This window comes from Pristiophorus japonicus, chromosome 14 (genome assembly GCF_044704955.1).
Source record: "Pristiophorus japonicus isolate sPriJap1 chromosome 14, sPriJap1.hap1, whole genome shotgun sequence".
In the NCBI taxonomy this organism is placed as follows: Eukaryota; Metazoa; Chordata; class Chondrichthyes; family Pristiophoridae; genus Pristiophorus; species Pristiophorus japonicus.
In genome coordinates, this window is record NC_091990.1 from 181,809,531 (window position 1) to 181,829,219 (window position 19,689).

The following is a 19,689-nucleotide window of genomic DNA, read 5'->3' on the forward strand; positions in this document are numbered from 1 at the left end:
GGTTTTAATGCCCGCCACCCTTGCCCCCCGTGTTAATAAGGGGACACTTGATTTATGGTTATCAACTAAACAATTGTGGGTATTAATTGGGATTCATATGTGGGGACCATTGGGAACAGGCTTGGGAAGTGGGTGAAGCATATCTTTTTTTGGGGGGGGCTGGGGGTGCATGGTATGTAAGTTATGTGTCTCTGTAAACAAAGACTTTTAAGCAACTAAGGCTAGACTCGAGTATTCTATTTTTCACCACCTGGCTATCTGGCTTTTACACTCCGGTTCTGAATTTTGGGTTGACATCCAATGGGTCTTGGTGGTTCCCATGACATATGGCTCGTGACAGCCCATAAAAGTTTACTGCCATATAGGACTATCATCATCATCATCATCATCATAGGCAGTCCCTCAGAATCAAGGAAGGCTTGCTTCCACTCCTGAAGTGAGTTCTTTGGGTGGCTGGACAGTCCAATACGAGAGCCACAGACTCTGTCAGAGGTGGGACAGATAATCATTGAGGGAAGGGGTGGGTGGGACTGGTTTGCCGTATGCTCTTTCCGTTGTCTGCGTTGATTTCTGCATGTTCCCGGCATTGAGACTCGAGGTGCTCAGTGTCCTTTCAGATGCACTTCCTCCACTGAGGGCGGTCTTGGGCCAGGGACTCCCAGGTGTCAGTGGGGATGTTGCATTTTATCAGGGAGGCTTTGAGGGTGTCCTTGTAGCGTTTTAGTTGCCCACCTTTGGCTCGTTTGCCGTGAAGGAGTTCCGAATAGAGCGCTTGCTTTTGGAGTCTCGTGTCTGGCATGCGGACTATGTGGCCTGCCCAGCGGAGCTGATCGAGTGTGGTCAATGCTTCAATGCTGGGGTTGTTAGCCTGAATGAGGATGCTGATGTTGGTGCGCCTGTCCTCCCAGGGGATTTGTAGGATGTTGCGGAGACATCATTGGTGATATTTCTCCAGCAACTTGAGGTATCTACTGTACATTGTCCATGTCTCTGAGCCATACAGGAGGGCGGGTATTACTACAGCCCTGTAGGCCATGAGCTTGGTGGCAGTTTTGAGGCCGTGGTCTTCAAACAATCTTTTCCTCAGGCGGCCGAAGGCTGCACTGGTGCACTGGAGGCAGTGTTGGATCTCGTCGTCGATGCCTGCTCTTGATAGGAGGCTCCCGAGATATGGGACGTGGTCCACGGTGTCCAGGGCCGCGCTGTGGATCTTGATGACTGGGGGGGCAGTGCTGTGTGGTGAGGACAGGCTGGTGGAGGACCTTTGTCTTACGGATGTTTAGCGTAAGGCCCATGCTTTCATACACCTCAGTAAATACGTTGACTAACCACCCTATTAGCTGGTATAAAGATGGTTATGGACTTGGAAGGAAGGTTTACGCTACAACCTGTCAGACTGTTAATCAGCCTGAGAATCCTTCCACTACTTCACGTATTCTCCGAGGGAAAAGTGAGAAGATACAACAACAACCAGAACAACCTTTGTGTAAGAAACAGCTGTGTTCTTTACCTACACAACTGGTGTAATTCACTTTAATGGGAAACAAAAATCATCATAAAAAAGCAATCAGCAGATTTCAGTTTAATTATCGACAGATGTTCACACAAAGCAGCAGCGTGTTACTACCTGTCTATATGGAATGCACTTGGATGATATTATAACACATTCAAAGGATCTGCTCTGTAAAAACAACTGCAAAAATAATGAATCTGAAGAAAACTACTCTTTAAAAGTAGTGTACTTCATTGGCTGTGATGTGTTTTGGGGTGACACGAGATAAGTACAAGTTCTTTCTCTCTTAAAATGGCAAAGATTACCTGATGCTTCCTGAAAGGCTCCGGCTCCAAAGAAATTCAAGGTAGTGGCGACTTTGATGGACAAGTTGTTGGAAATGGCCGGCTGATCTTGAGCCAATAGTTGACATATTGCTCTAATAAACTCTCATCATTAAAGGCAGGCCCTCGAATCGAGGATGACTTGCTTCCATGTCAAAAAGTTCACAGGTGTTTCAATGCTGGACCAAAAATTCCAGGTCCAAACTAAATCTTGAAGGGTGGAAGATGCCTGTGCTTGGATTTTTTTTAACGTGGGGTGGCCGTTGCATACCAGCCACCACACGGGCTTGACAGAGCTAGGTCTTGGTCCAGTGGCAAGGATTAACCAAGACGACTGGAGACCAACTCTGCTGCACGGACCTAGTGTGCACACATATCGCAGTGTGGACTGGGCCCGTGCTGATCCTGGGCCCTCGCCTCTTCTTGGTCCCAAACTCGCACCTCCCCTGGGCCCCGATCACATCCCTCCACAGTCTCTCGCCGCTCCTTTGCCCCGACCTCGCCGCTCCTGCTGTACCTGCCCACGCTCCAATCACCGACCTGGACCTTGATGACGTTCCTTTTCACTGCCGTTGCTCTCCTGCTCCAGCACGTGCTGCTCCCTGGAGTGGTACACCGCCACACTGCTCCTTCCGCTCCCCGGCCTGCCCCGATGGTGCTCGCAGGCCGGGGGCCGCGCAGCCTGCTGTGCTGGGCTGCCATGCTGCTCTGCGGAGCATATGGTAGCACAGTGTTTATTTTACTGGACTAGTAGTCCAGAGGTCTGGACTAATAATCCAGAGACATGAGTTCAAATCCCACCAAAGCAGCTGAGGAATTTAAGTTCATTGCTTAAATAAATTTGGAATAAAAAGGTAATATCAGTAACAGTGACACTAGTAGCCATGAAACCATTGGATTGTCATAAAAAAACAATCTGGTTCACTTTGGGGTCAGCTGTGGCTCAGTGGGTGGCACACTCAACCTTCTAAGATTGTGGATTCAAATCCCACTCCAGAGACTTGAGCACAACAATCTAGGCTGATGCTCCAGTGCAGTGCTGAGGGAGTGCTGCATTGTTGAAGATGCCATCTTTTGGATGAGACGTTAAACCGAGGCCTTGTCTCTCGTGGACGTAAAAGATCCCATGGCACTAGTTTGAAGAGGGGTTATCCCCGGTGTCCTAGCCAATATTTATCCCTCAATCAACATAACAAAAACAGATTATTTGGTCATTATCACATTGCTGTTTCTGCAAATTGGCTGCCGTGTTTCCCACATTACAACAGTGACTACACTCCAAAAGTACTTCATTGGCTGTAAAGCGCTTTGAGGCATCCGGTGGTCGTGAAAGGCGCTATATAAACAGAGTGACTATTTGCACTGTGTTTTTTCTGCACCATTGTCCTCAAGACTCTACCCTGACACCTCTCGCACACAAGCAGCCTCCTCGCATCCGAAACCGGAATTGGAAGAGAGGCCCCACAAAGAGGAGCTGCTGATCTTCCGCCGTGTCCACATGCAGTCTGCTGCTGAAACGTTTTTTGCTGCTGCCGTTGGGTATGCTTCTAGCCTTTGCATTATTTGGAACATTTTCGCAGCCTTCTGTGGAAAAGAAAACAACAGAGGTAATAGGAGAGAGAGAGAGAGGCAGCGGGTGGGGCCGAGAGTGGGATGGGGGAAAGAGAGAGAGATGGGGGAGCGAGTGAGAGACAGGGGGAGAGAGAGACGGGGTGGGGGTGGAGAGAGAGACGGGGCGGGGAGAAAGAGAGAGAGGCACAGTGGGGGGGGGGAGAGAGAGAATGAAATAAAGGCAGGGGCAGAGAGAGAGAGAGATGAGGGGGGAGAGAGAGAGAGACACACGGGGGGAAAGAATGAGAGAGATGATGGGGAGAGAGAGATGGGGAGAGAGCAAGAGAGAGATGGGGGAGAGAGAGAGAAATGGGTGGGGGAGTGAGAAACGGGGGGGAGAGAGAGAGAGAGAGACGGGGGAAGAGAGAGAGACATGGGGGAGCGAGAGAGACATGGGGGGAGCGAGAGATAGACACGGGGGAGAGAGAGACAGAGACGGGGGAGAGAGAGAGAGAGACACGGGGGAGAGAGAGAGAGAAACGGCGGGGGGAGAGAGGGAGAGACACGGCGGGGGGTGGAGAGAGAGAGAGAGATGGGGGGGGAAGAGAGAGAGAGACGGTGGGGGGGGAGACAGAGAGAGGCAGGGGGAGAGAGAGGCAGGGAGAGAAAGAGAGAGAGAGACAGGGGGGAGAGAGAAAGATACATGGGGGGGGCAGAGAGAAAGAGATGGGGAAGAGAGAGAGAGAGACGGGGAGAAGAAGAGAGAGACGGGGGAAGGGAGAGAGAGAGACGGAGGGTAGACAGAGAGATGGGGGGGGAGAGAGAGGCGGAGGGGGGAGAGAGAGAGAGAGAGACACGGGGGGAGAGAGAGAGCAGAAGCGGGAGGGGGATTGGAGGGGAGAGAGGGAACTCAGGGAAGATGTATCACATTCTTCCAAACCCCTTTACAGCCAAACCCGATTTCTCGGAAAACTCGATACATGTGTTACAAGGGATATTGTTGGAGTGGATGAAATCCAGAAGTCACAACACTGTCACTATTCACTTCATATCCAATAAACCTGGTAACAATCAGTGACCCACACACGATGCCCCATCCGTGGTGGGGGGGGGCGGGGTAAGGTCAGGAACTTGGGCTGAGGGGGTGGGGGCATGAATTTGGGTCGGGGTGGGAGGGAGGGGGTTTGGTGTCAGGAGCTTTGGCTGGGAGAGGCAAGCACTTGGGCTGGGATACGGGCAGGAACTTTGGGAGGCTTTTGCTGGGATGGTGGAGCTCTATCCTCCCTGGACTTGGGCTGGGCGGTTCCAATTACACATTCCAGAGAAACTTCTGGGTGTGGCTTATCCTCCAAGGGGACCAATCAGCAAATCATGTGTTAATGGAGAGCCAATCAGGGCCAGAGTATTTTCATGTGCAAATAACTGCATCCCGATATGGATCCAAGTCTTTCTTTCTTTTAATGTCCTTTAGGGAAGGAAATCTGCAGTCCTTACCTGGTCTGGCCTATGTGTGACTCCAGAGCGACAGCAATATGGTTAACTCTTAACTGCCCTCTAAAATGGCCTAGCGAGCCACTCAGTTATACAAAACTGCTACAAAAAAACCAGTAATAAGAATAATGACAATGGCACACCCAGCCCAGTAGACCCTACAAAGGTATCCTCACTAACATCTGGGGACTTGTGCCAAAATTGGGAGAGCTGACCCACAGACTAGTCACGCAACAGCCTGAAATAGTCATACCGTTATCATACCTTTCAGCCAATGTCCCAGGCTCCTCCATCACCATCCCTGGGTGTGTCCTATTCCACCGGCAGGACAGACCCACCAAAGGTGGTGGCACAGTGGTATACAGCCCGGAGGGAGTGGCCCTGGGAGTCCTCAACATTGACACCAGATTCAATGCAGCCTCATGGCTTCAGGACAAACATGGGCAAGGAAACCTCCTGCTGATTACCACCTACCATCCTCCCTCAGCTGATGAATCAGTACTCCTCCATGTTGAACACCACTTGGAAGAAGCACTGAGAGTAGCAAGGGCACAGAATGTACTCTGGGTGGGGGACTTCAATCTCCATCACCAAGAGTGGCTCGGTAGCACCGCTACTGACCGAGCTGGCCGAGTCCTGAAGGACATAGCTGCCAAAATGGGCCTACGGCAGGTGCTAAGGGACCAACACGTGGGGAAAAATCTACTTGACCTTGTCCTCACCAATCTACCTGTCGCAGATGTATCTGTTCAAGGCAGTTTTCACAGAAGTGACCACTGCACAGCCCTTGTGGAGATGAAGTTCTGTCTTCACACTGAGGACACCCTCCATTATGTTGTGTGGCTTGACCACTGTGCTAAGTTGGATAGATTCAGAACAGATCTAGCAGCTCAAAACTGGGCATCCATGAGGCGATGTGGGCCATCAGAAGCAGCAGAATTGTATCCCATCACAATCTCATGGCCCAGCACATCCCTCATTCTATCATTACCATCAAGCCAGGGGATCAACCCTGGTTCAATGAGGAGTGCAGGAGAGCATGCCAGGAGCAGCATCTGGCATACCTAAAATTGAGGTGCCAAACTGGAGAAGCTGCAACACAGGACTACGTGCATGTTGAACAGTGGAAGGATAGAATCATAGAAACATAGAATGGTTACAGCACAGGAGGAGGCCATTCGGCCCGTCGAGCCCATGCCGGCTCTCTGCAAGAGCATTTCAGCTAGTCCCACTTCCCTACACTTCCCCGTAGTCCTGCGTTTTTTTTAGTTCACGTACTTATCCAACTCCCTTTGGAAAGCAATGGCTGAGTCTGTCTCCACCACCCTTTCAGGCAGTGCATTCCAGATCCTAACCACTCGCTGTGTAAAACGTTTTTTTCTTGTGTTGCCTTTGGTTCTTTTGACAATCACCTTATATCTGTCTTCTCTTCTGCCAGTGGGAACAGTTTCTCTCTGTCCAGACCCCTCATGATTTGAACACCTCTATCAAATCTCCTCTCAATCTTCTCTGCTCGAAGGAGAACAACCCCAGTTTCTCCAGTCTATCCATATAACTGATATCCCTCATTCCTGGAATCATTCTCGTAAATCTTTTCTACACCTTCTTTAAGGCCTTCACATCCTTCCTAAAGTGTGGTGCCCAGAATTGGACACAATACTCCAAGTTGAGGCTGAACCAGTGTTTTATACAGGTTCATCATAATTTCCACGCTTTTGTACTCTATACCTCTATTTATGAAGCCCAGGATCCAGTAGGCTTTTAAACCACTTTGTCAACCTGCCCTGCCACCTTCAACAATTTTGCACATATTCCTAGGTCTCTTTGTTCATGCACCCCCTTTAGGATTGTACCCTATAGTTTATGGGCCCAAGTTTCCACACGATAAAAAACGGGCACCCCTCCGAGCTGGGCGCCCGTTTTTCGCGCCACAAAGTGCGCCTAAAAAACCCTCCGTATTCTCCATCTCCCTGCAGGTCCTCTGGCCCTCGGCGCGGTGCAGCAGGAGCTGTAGGGGGCGGAGTTCGGATCCTGCGCCGAAAACAGTGCCGGGACCTCTGCACATGCACGCTACAGTCGGCACGCAAGTGCAGTAGTTCCAGGCGCCCGAAACTGTGTTGGAGGGGCCCGAAGCACGCAGCCCCTAGCCCTGGCCGAATGGCCTCACTGGGGCTGCGTGAATAAGGCTCATCCCACGGCCAGCTCCTGCTTCCTGCCGACTCCCGCTCCTGCTTCCCCCCCCTCCCCCCGACCGGACCGGACCGGACCCGACTCAACCCGTCTGCGTCTGCCGCTCCCGCTCCCACCCGACTCGACCCGACTCTACTCTCGCCCCCGGACTGGATCCGACCTGACCTCCCCCTCCCCAACGTGACCTCCCTCCCCGACCTGACCTCCCCCTCCCCGACCTGACCTCCCTCCCCGACCTGACCTCCCTCCCTCTCTCCCTCTCTCCCTCCCTCCCTCCCCCCTCCCTCTCTCCCTCCCTCTCTCCCTCCCTCCCCCTCCCTCTCTCCCTCCCTCCCCCTCCCTCTCTGCCTCCCTCCCCCTCCCTCTCTCCCTCCCTCTCTCCCTCTCTCCCTCCCTCTCTCCCTCCCTCCCCCTCCCTCTCTGCCTCCCTCCCCCTCCCTCTCTCCCTCCCTCTCTCCCTCTCCCCCTCCCTCTCTCCCTCCCTCCCCCTCCCTCTCTGCCTCCCTCCCCCTCTCTCCCTCCCTCCCCCGCCAACCCGAACCGAACCTCTCTCCCCGACCCGACCCAGTGCCACCTACCTCTGGTGCTGGGGATGGGCCCTGCCCGAAATCTCGGGCCCGGCCCGTTCAGCCTTCGGTCCCGACGGCAAACCGCTTCCTAAAGGCCTGCCTGAAGAACTTTCACACAGGTAGGAAGATGGTTTATTTAATCTTTTCTTTGCTTATAAATGTTTATTCAGGTTGGATTTATTTGTATAATATTTGTATAAGTATAAATAAGGATTTATTGTCGAATTTAATGACTTCCCTCCCCCCCATCTCGTTCTGGACGCCTAATTTGTAACCTGCGGCTGATTTTTTAATGTGTAGACAAGGTTTTTTCAGTTCTACAAAAATCTTCACTTGCTCCATTCTAAGTTAGTTTGGAGTATGTTTTCACTGTGGAAACTTTGAAATCAGGCGTCAGTGGCCGGACACACCCACTTTTGAAGAAAAAATTCTGTTCCAAAGTGGAACTGTTCTACCTGACTAGAACTGCAGAAAAAAAAATGTGGAAAATTGCGATTTCTAAGATAGTCCGTTCTCCACCAGTTGCTCCTAAAAATCAGGCACAAATCATGTGGAAACTTGGGCCCAATATGTCTATCCATATTCTTTCCACCAAAATGTATCACTTTTGCACTTTTCTGCATTAAATTTCATCTGCCACATGTCCGCCCATTTTACCAGCCTGCCTATGTAATCTTGACGTCTGTCACTATCCTCCTCACTGTTCACGATACTTCTAAGTTTTGTGTCATCTACAAATTTTGAAATCGTGCCCTGTACACCCAAGTCCAAGTCATAAATATATATCAAGAAAAGCAGTGGTTCTCGAACCGACTCCAGGGAACACCACTGTATACCTTTCTCCAGTCTGAAAAGCCACCGTTCACCACTACTCTCTGTATCCTGTCACTGAGACAATTTCGTATCCAGGCTGCCACTGTCCCTTTTATTCCATGGGCTTCAACTTTGGCAAGCCTATTATGTGGCACTTTGTCAAACACCTTTTGGAAATCCCATGCACGCCACGTCAACTGCATTCCCCTCATCAATCCTCTCTGTTACCTCATCAAAAAACTCGATCTAGTTAGTTAAACATGATTTGCTTTTAACAAACCCGTGCTGGCTTTCTTTAATTAATCCACACTTGTCCAAGTGACTGTTAATTTTGTCCCTGATTATTGTTTCTAAAAGCTTCCCCACTACTGATAAACTGACTGGCCTATAGTTGCTGGGTTTAACTTTACACCTTTTTTTGAAAACTGGCATCTATCCAACAAAGTGTAAAATCTCTGAGGTGTGTCTTGTCCACAAAAAGCAGGATAAATCCAATTGGGCCAATTACAGCCCCATCAGTCTTCTCTCAATCATCAGCAAAGTGATGGAAGGTGTCATCGATAGTGCTATCAAGCAGCACTTACTCACCAATAACCTGCTCACCAATGCTCAGTTTGGGTTTGTTGTGTGCATAAACAAACTAGACAAACTGAAACAGGAGTAAAGTAACTTAACTGCGCACTTTATAGCAACTCCCAAAACGGTGTCCAAAACCAGCAGGAACCAGAATGATTACAGCAACTGTGATTAGCTCCCACAGGGTCCTAATGCCTGTCTAGTGAGCTGTAACAAACAAATAGAGTATGAACACAACATATTTCCCCCCCCTTCTGAAAACACAGTCTATGAACAGAGATAACCAGGACGTGTTCTGATACGCTAAGACCGGCGTGGAGCTTGCGGTGTTTGATCGAGGTTTTCGGTTGCCTCTGTTGACCTGTGAGTTGGGATCAGTCTACGAGCGTTCCATCGAGTTCCATCATTGAGCTCCTAGGTGTGAGGGCTGAACTTTCACCCACTCTGTTTTGGAGGCAAAAGTGAAGATGCGAGCTTACGGTTTGGACACTTAACTCTGACCCGATCTCCATTCTTCAGTTGGGGCTTTTGAGCGCGTTGTTTTGTGTCAGTGTATGACTTCGCTTTTCGTTGCCGTTCCGAAATCTGGGATGCGAGTGTGGTTATCTTCGCACTAGGTTTGGCTGGGGGTTTGAGAATGTCCAGTAGCCAGCGAAGAGTCCACCCAATCAGGAGCTCAGCGGGTGCCTTCCCCGTTAGCGAGTGCTTTGCCGAACAGTATGTGCGGAGAATGGTTTGAACTGCTTCGTCAAATGTTTGGCCTGCCGCGAGGCTGGCTTTCAAACCATCTTTGATGACATAGTTAAATCGCTCAACACCTCCGTTGCTTTGAGGACTGTGCCGAGCAGTAAGACGATGCTCGATAGCATGATGAGTGAGGAAGTCCGCGAACTAGTTGGACACAAACTGTGGTCATTGTCAGTGATTATGACCTCTGGGAGGCCCCACTTCGTGAACATGTGCTGCAGAATAGTGACGATCGCTGATGAGATCACTGAACTTGTAGCGATTTCTGGCCATTTGGAATGCAGGTCATGTACTACAACAAGAAGCAGTGCTGTGGAGCTGTTTCAACTGGACCGAAGATAACCGACTGAAGTTGTTGCCGTGGTCTTTGTGGCCATAGAATGGGCTTCATTGGCACTGGTCAGATGTTTGTGGCCTTTTCATTCAGGCTGTATGCTTCACAGCATGAGACAAATTACTTAATGTGTGTCTCAAACCCAGGCCAGCATACTGAATCATAGAAACATAGACATAGAAACATAGAAAATAGGTGCAGGAGTAGGCCATTCGGCCCTTCTAGCCTGCACCGCCATTCAATGAGTTCATGGCTGAACATTCAACTTCAGTACCCCATTCCTGCTTTCTCGCCATACCCCTTGATCCCCCTAGCAGTAAGGACCTCATCTAACTCCTTTTTGAATATATTTAGTGAATTGGCCTCAACAACTTTCTGTGGTAGAGAATTCCACAGGTTCACCACTCTCTGGGTGAAGAAGTTCCTCCGCATCTCGGTCCTAAATGGCTTACCCCTTATCCTTAGACTGTGACCCCTGGTTCTGGACTTCCCCAACATTGGGAACATTCTTCCTGCATCTAACCTGTCTAACCCCGTCAGAATTTTATATGTTTCTATGAGGTCCCCTCTCATTCTTCTGAACTCCAGTGAATACAAGCCCAGTTGATCCAGTCTTTCTTGATAGGTCAGTCCCGCCATCCCGGGAATCAGTCTGGTGAACCTTCGCTGCACTCCCTCAATAGCAAGAATGTCCTTCCTCAGGTTAGGAGACCAAAACTGTACACAATACTCCAGGTGTGGCCTCACCAATGCCCTGTACAACTGTAGCAACACCTCCCTGCCCCTGTACTCAAATCCCCTTGCTATGAAGGCCAACATGCCATTTGCTTTCTTAACCGCCTGCTGCACCTGCATGCCAACCTTCAATGACTGATGTACCATGACACCCAGGTCTCTTTGCACCTCCCCTTTTCCTAATCTGTCACCATTCAGATAATAGTCTGTCTCTCTGTTTTTACCACCAAAGTGGATAACCTCACATTTATCCACATTATACTTCATCTGCCATGCATTTGCCCACTCACCTAACCTATCCAAGTCGCTCTGCAGCCTCACAGCATCCTCCTCGCAGCTCACACTGCCACCCAACTTAGTGTCATCCGCAAATTTGGAGATACTACATTTAATCCCCTCATCTCTGTTTCATGTGGACAATGCCAGGGTGTCCATCTTGTGCCAATGAGAGAACACACTGTTGAAGCGACTTGGGAATTACTGCTCTAGCACCACGAGCTAGGCAGCCATCGTTCCAAATGGAAAATTCATCGCGAAGTCTGTGGAATGTTTTCAGCTCTTCCAGAATTTGCTTAGGCCACTCAGTCCGGAGGAAGTGGCTCATATACTGAAGTGTAGCATCACTCAGTGATTCAGTTTTGAGTTCATCGCAGGAGACAAAGATTCTGATGGATTGAGTAATGATTGACGTGACATATGTGTCGTCATCTGTGAACAGATCAACACCAGAGTCTGAAACAGGTGTCGAGCGGCTGAGCATGTCAGCTACGTGGCTGCGACTGTCAGCGATGTACTGTACATCAAAGTCATACTAATGAAGGCGATCTGACCATTAGGTGATTCGTAGTGGTCTGTACCCAGATCCAGTTGTAGCCAGTAGCGTAGTTAGTGCTTGGTGGTCCGTACAGAGGGTAAATTTGCTGCCATGGAGGTAGATGTGCCAGCGTTCACATGCGTAGATGCAAGCAAGTGCTTCACGTTCCCCTGTAGAGTATTTACGTTCTGCAGATGAGAGCGTGTGAGAGGCGTAGGTGATTGGGCGTTCCAGGCCATCAATCCATTACAGCACCCATGGCGGTGCCTGATGCATCCGTGGTGACGTACATAATGGCATTCGGGTCAAAGGATAGGAGGGGATATGATTTTCACCTTAAGTGTGGTACTTGTGCATGAAACACAAAAGGATAGTATGCAGGTACAGCATGTGATCAGGAAGGCCAATGGTATCTTGGCCTTTATTGCAAAGGGGATGGAGTATAAAAGCAGGGAAGTCTTGCTACAGTTATACAGGGTATTGGTGAGGCCACACCTGGAATACTGTGTGCAGTTTTGGTTTCCATATTTACAAAAGGATATACTTGTTTTGGAGGCAGTTCAGAGAAGTTCACTAGGTTGATTCTGGAGATGAGGGTGTTGACTTACGAGGAAAGGTTGAGTAGTTTGGGCCTCTAATTGGAATTCAGAAGAATGAGAGGTGATCTTATCGAAACGTATAAGATTATGAGGGGGCTTGACAAGGTGGATGCAGAGAGGATGTTTCCACTGATAGGGGAGACTAGAACTAGGGGGCATGATCTTAGAATAAGGGGCTACCCATTTAAAACTGAGATGAGGAGGAATTTCTTCTATCAGGGATGTAAATCTGTGGAATTCGCTGCCTCAGAGAGCTGTGGAAGCTGTATCATTGAATACATTTAAGACAGAGACAGACAGCTTCTTAACCGGATTAAAGGGTTATGGGGAGCGGGCAGGGAAGTGGACCTGAGTCCATGATCGGATCAGCCATGATCGTATTAATAGCTTCAGTCGAAAAAGGTGCCGCAGTTTGGGGCTACAAAGCAGGCTGCTCTTTTTAATATGAACACGATTGTGAAGCAGCAGCTCACGGCTGATTTAATTCTCCCAATTTTTTCCAATAAAGGAATTTTTTGGCAAGAATATGAAACGATCGAAAGAAATTGCACTAAGGAAATCAAATCCTAATAATTAAAATTCTCCTTTATATTCTGGGATACTGTTTGTATTCTAAGCCTGCTCACATAATAATGACAATCTTCTGAAATGCACTTGGTGCAGAAGATAGTCCGCAGGGCATGCGTCGATACTGATACAGACCATCATGTGTCGTGAATGCCGTGAGCGGTTTGCTGTCCTCTGCTAGGGGTATCTGCGGGTAACTCCGGCACATGTCGAGTTTTGTAAAAACTATTGAGCCGTGGAATTCTGAAAACAGTTCTTCGATGGTATGAAGAGGGTATTTATCGGAGTTGACTGCTTTCAGGTCAATGCATACGGATCTCCCCATTTTTATGCCAAGCAATGACTAAGTTCAAGATCCACGGTGAGGAGTCGATGCTCTCAATGATACCCTGAGATTCAAGTCGCGTTAATACTGCGGATACTTGGTCGTGAACCGCGAATGGGAGACAACAAAGTCACTGCGTAGCGGTTTGATGGCGGGGTCAACGCGGGGACGATGGCAGAATTTTGTTCCAAACCCTGTAAAGATTGAGGGATACTGCTTGTCAAAGTCCACCGTGTATGCAGGTGTGCCGGTTGGGTCATAAACATTGAACCCAAGCTTATCAAAAAGGTCAACACCCATGAGGCTTTGTCCCTTTGCGACATGAAAAGAAAGATTCTCCAATGTTATGGGGCCCAGAAGAGACGAGGGCCCATGGGCAGCACGGGACAACCCACACTGCGATCTATGGACAGTAGGAGCATTTGTGCGCACTAGGTCCGTGCAGCAGAGCTTGGTCACCAGTCCTCTTGGTTAACCCTTGCCTCTGAATCAAGACCTAACTCTGTCAAGCCCTTGTGGTGGCTGGCGTGCAACGGCCGCCCCACGTTAAAGAATCCATGCACAGGCATCTTCCACCCTTCAGTATGTAATTCGGGACCTAGAACGTCAGTTCCCTCAGTGAAACACCTGTGGACTCATCCCTTTTTGGTGTGGAAGCAAGTCATCCTCAATATGAGGGACTGCCTAATACTATACCTTGTAGTATATCGGGACAAATATGACCCCAAGTACCTCAATTTTGTAGTCAGCGTACATATGCAGAGTGGAAGTTGCGGGCTGCAGTTGACAGTGCGTGAAGTGGGTTTTGTATACAAACTCGCTCAATATGGAGACTTTGGCTCCAAGGTCAATGAGGAGGCAGATGGGTGTGCCGTTATGATTACCTCACATTCCTTGAATTTGCCCGAACCGCTGTGCGAAATATCACTAATAATGATGTCACTATTGGGGTTGTCCACATCTCGAATATGCTACGATGAGTGACAGACATTAGCAAAATGGTTCATTTTACCACATGCAGAGCATTTCTTCCCACGTGCAGGGCAGTTAGAACTCTTTGCTGAATGTGCTTTGTCCCCACAATTAAAGCAGTGATAGTTAGGCCCACGATCCGTAGTGGGTATCTTATTACTAGCCCTGGGTCTCTGCTGTGATTTCCGCTTTGGACGAATGCCTTGCACATGGGCTGTAGCTGCAGTCTGCTGCACAGGAGGAGCAGGGGATCTGATCGCTTTTGAATCAGAAAGAGCTGATTCGATTTGGATGGCCAAATTAGTTGCTTTATCCAATGTCAATTTGTCATCCTCTATTAGCAAGCGTTCCCGAATGCGGGGGATCGTTGTTTTCTCAATAATTTGATCCCTGATCAGTTCCTCTGTGAGTGCTCCAAAGTTACACGTAGCGGCCAGTTCCGTTAATGAAATGATGTACTGTTTCATTGATTCACTGTTCCTTTGCCCCCTTTGACAAAAATTGTACCTCTCCATCACGATACTTTTCTTTGGCCTAAAATATTTCTCTAGGGCGCTTATCACTTTGTCGTAGGACTCCGTGTCTTCGATTTGGCAAAAGGTGCATTGGGATTCAGTGCCGAGGCAGTGGATAAGTACTTAAATAAACAGACAAACTGAACCAGGAGTAAAGAATTTAACTGTGTACTTTATAGCAACTCCAAAAATGGTGTCCAAAACCAGCATGAACCAGAATGATTACAGCAACTGTGAATAGCTCCCACAGGGTCCTAATGCCTGTCTAGTGAGCTGTAACAAGCAAATAGAGTATGAAGATGACAGGGTTTTGCCAGGATTACTCGGCTCCAGACCTCATTACAGCCTTCGTTGAAACATGGACAAAAGAGCTAAATTCCAGAGGTGAGGAGAGTGACTGCCCTCGACATCAAGGCAGCATTTGTCCGAGTGTGGCATCAAGGAGTCTTTGTAAAATTGAAGTCAATGGGAATCAGGGGGAAAACTCTCTACTGGCTGGAATCATACCGAGCACAAAGGAAAATGGTTGTTTTTTGAGATCAAGCATCTCAGCTCCAGGACTTTGCTGCAAGAATTCTTCAGGGCAGTGTCCTAGTCAACGACACATTCCATCACTTTGCTGATGATTGAGAGTAGACTGATGGGGCAGTAATTGGCTGGATTGGATTTGTCCTGCTTTTTGTGGACAGGATGTACCCGGGCAGTTTTCCACATTTCGGGTAGATGCCAGTAGCTGTACTAGAACAACTTGGCTAGAGGCATGGCTGATTCTGGAGCACAAGTCTTCCGCACGATACCCGGGATGTTGTCGGGGCCCATGGCTTTTGCTGCATCCCGTGCGTTCAGCCGGTTCTTGATATCACACGGAGTGAATCAAATTGGCTGTAGACTGTTGTCTGTGATGGTGGGACCTCAGGAGGAGGCCGATATGGATCATCCACTCAGCACTTCTGGCTGAAGATTGCATATGATTCGAAAATTGGCAAAGTAGTAGATAGTGATGAGGATAGTTATAGACTTCAGCATGACATAGACAGGATTATGAAATGGGCAGAAGCGTGGCAGATGCAGTTCAATGCGGAGAAGTGTGAAGTGACGCACTTTGGGAGGACTAATATGGAAGACAGTACATTATATATGATATAATTTTGTAAAGTGTAGATGAGCAGAGAGATCTTGGTGTCCATATACACAAATCCATAAAGGGTAAGTTGATAAGGTGGTTAAAAAAGCATATGGGATACTAATATTTATAAATAGAGGCAAAATATAAAAGCAAAGAGATCATGTTGGAACTTTATAAATCACTGGTTAGGCCTCAGCTGAAATATTGTGGACAATTCTGGGCACCACATTTCAGGAAAGATGTAAAAGCCTTAGAAAGGGTACAGAGGAAGTACAGGGATACTTTAATTATGAGGAGGGGTTAGGAAAATAAAGTCAGTTCCCCTTGGAACAGAGAAGGTTAAGAGGTTTTCAAGATGATGAAAGGTTTTGATAGAGTAGATAGAGAAAAACTATTCCCTCTGGCGAATGCTTCAATAACCGGAGGTGATAGCTTCAAAATCATTGGCAAAAGATCTAGAGGGGAGATGAGGAGAAATGTTTTCACTCAGAGTTGTCGGGATCTGGAACGCTCTCCCTGAAAAGGTGGTGGAGGTTGATTCCATAAATAATTTTAAAAGGGAGTTGGACAGGTACTTGATGATGATGAACTTACAGGTTATGGACGAAAAGCGGGGATGTGGGACTAAACATGACAGCTCTTTCAAAGAGCCCGCACAAGCACGACGGGCCAAAAGGCCTCCTTCTGTGCTGTAAGTTTCTATGATTCTATATAACTTGCATTCAAACAGGTTCCTTACACACAGACATTAGACCTATAATATGAGCTTCAACAAAAGCCCAATTGGCAGAATTATGTGGAAAATATATTTATCAATAACAGTGCTTACACCAAACATTACAATATGTTTTATTTGTTAAAATTGTGTTATTTTTGAAAGGTTAATGAAGCTTATTGGACTGTCTGCTTTGTCTATTTAATGTTAGTTGTCTCTTCCACCACTTACACATCAGCACAAATCATTCGACTAACTTCCCACACAAATAACAACCTGAATCAAGCATGATTAAAATTCAAGTCAGTGGTTTTATGTTAATGATAAGCTATACTTAACATTAACCTCCTAAAAGGATGGCACAGTAGGGGAACAATGTGAGTGCTCAGCCTTGAGAGAGCACTTGTTAATTATTAACTGTGAACGTTGCAGAGAAGCAGTGGAATGTCAGTTAAAGTATCTACAGACTACCAAGCGAGAAAAAAACTTTCCTCATCAGATAAAATTGTACTTATGGTGGATTTTAATTTTTTATCCTGAGATATCCAAGTGATAAAAATGAACCTTAACAAACAGAAGAGTATTAGCTTAAGAAAGGTCGAGGACACCAACAATCTTCGCTGGGCCAGGGTTGCAAACCAAGGAGAGGAAAAAAAAAATGCCCATGTACTGAGATCTATCCAGAGAACTACTGCTGCTAACTGCTGCAATATCGATAGAGAAAAGAAGGCACTAGAAAGATTCCTAGAGAAGGTGAAGACAACTACAGGTTACCTGCAAGAAGACCTGCACTATGAAAGGAGTTCTGATGGAAAACATTAAGATAACAGTTGGAAGTCAGTATTGGTTCGACATATTCCAACATGGGTTATTGTTCCACAAGTATTGTTTTCTGTTGCCTAACCACTATTTCTTGATTTATTGTGTCTTGCCTACATTTTGCTTTGGTGACGTTCTGCACGAAGGCCTTGATTCTCACTCAGTCTTCTCAATCAATTACAGAATACTGGAATAGGAAGTATTACTCGCTTCTGCAACTTTGCTGAATTAAAGGTCTTGAATACAAACAGTATCCCAGAATATAAAGGAGAATTTTAATTATTAGGATTTGATTTCCTTAGTGCAATTTCTTTCGATCGTTTCATATTCTTGCCAAAAAATTCCTTTATTGGAAAAAATTGGGAGAATTAAATCAGCCGTGAGCTGCTGCTTCACAATCGTGTTCATATTAAAAAGAGCAGCCTGCTTTGTAGCCCCAAACTGCGGCACCTTTTTCGACTGAAGCTATTGTTAATTTGGACACTCTCCCACCCACCTCAGTCCGTGAGGCATAGCTGTTGGCTTTGTTCAGGCGCTCTTAATTCATAATAAACTTCAGCTCTACCTTTGTTCCTCGTGAGATTTAGTTTTTTTGGCCACATGGAAGTACACAGCTTGTACTGAACTGATGGAACTAATGTCCTGCAGACATGTTTCTGATAATGTGCATAACACAAAGTAAACTCACCAGCATTTTGGGAAGGAAAGACCTTGAAGAATTCAGCATGATTTTTGTTATGACAATATTAACATGAAGATGTGGTGATTCTGTGACACAGTTATGGTCAGTCTTTACATGTACATTATTACAATATGTCAGGAGGCAGAAAGAAGTTACCTGAACAACTTTATTTTGAAAACACTATTCAGCTGCTGCCGATGTTCATCCACAGTTTTATTATTTTAACTGTTGTTTATCCTTGGGTATATGAGTAATCATTTGGTTTTTTTAAATGCAGTTGGTCAGTTAGTGCCCATGACTGAATAATGTTTAAAAGTTACATGAGCCAGCATTAGGCTTAGAATAAGTTAAACCTCCTTTAGTTCGTTAATTATTTAATTGGTACAAGGTTTGGACTGGAATAACTCAACTCAAGAATAACTCAAGTGATCTATCAGTTCCCCCAATGACTTAAGAGATAAAAGACTAGCGCTGAAATTCCTCTACCTAGCACCTGACAAACTCTCATTTCCTGGGTGTTATGGAGAGGATAAATAGACGGAGGCTTATTATGTCAGCCTTCCGCCCTTTTGACTTTGCCTCATAATCTCTGGGGCTTTGATCATTAGGTAGATCCAACATACCTATGTAAATGAGGCAACAATTTTTCAATCGTTGAAAATGCCTCAATGTATCTAATAGGACACCAAGGTGCTGGCAGTTGGCCTTGTACCTGGGAAGCCTTCAACTTGGAGTGAGTGAGTAAAGCAGCAAGATGAAGAGGGCACAAAAAAGTAAGTTTTATCTTTTCTTTTCAAGGGCTTATTGGATATTTGGGTCTTGGGGACTTCTGGCTACAGTCCTTCAACAGCAGCGAGAAGTCTCCAAATCTAGGTAGCCAGTCCTATGCCAGGAATGTGACTGGGTAATGCTAATGGTTCAGCTCGCCATCTCTGAGAGCACCGCAGACGGACTGCATTTCGAGTGCGCTCCAAGCGTGTACCAGCAATGGAGTCGGGGCCCAGGGAAGGTGCAGCACGGGTCAACAGCGAGGCCGTGAGGCCCACATTGCATCCTATGAATCCCAAGGACAGTAGGAGTATGTGTGTGTACTTGGCCCATGCAACGGAGCTTGGTCTCCAGTCGTCTTGGATCTCCTTACCACTGGACCAAGACCTCGCTCTGTCTAGCCCGTGTGGTGGCTGATGTGCAACGGCCTTCCCACGTTAAAAGAATTCACGCACAGGCATCTGCCAACCTTCAAAATTAAGTTGGGAACCTGGAACGTCAGGACCCTCATGGAAACATCTGAGAATTCATTTTTTTTGGTGTGGAAGCAGGTTATCCTCGACCACGAGGGACTGCCTAATACTAAATACTACCTGTCCAGAGCTTGAACAAAGGGGAAGCAATATCTGGGCACTGTCTGTAAGTCATACAGACCAGGAAGGTTGCAAGTTTGACTCCAGTCTGAATTAGCAGATCTCAGCTTGTTGTAGTAGGATTGTAGTAATATTTTCCCACTCCTGATTGCTATCCAGCAATGTTTGCCAGAAAGTGTCTGTATGTGGATATCAAACTGCTTGGCTATGCTGTTTTCTGCACTTGAATAGGCTGCTGACACTCACTATCAGTGCTTACACATGAATAACGGCTACTTGAGCAAGGAACCGGAATGCAATCATTGCCTGTGGAACCAAGGGAAACCTTCAGAAGAGAGAAGGAGGAGGGAAG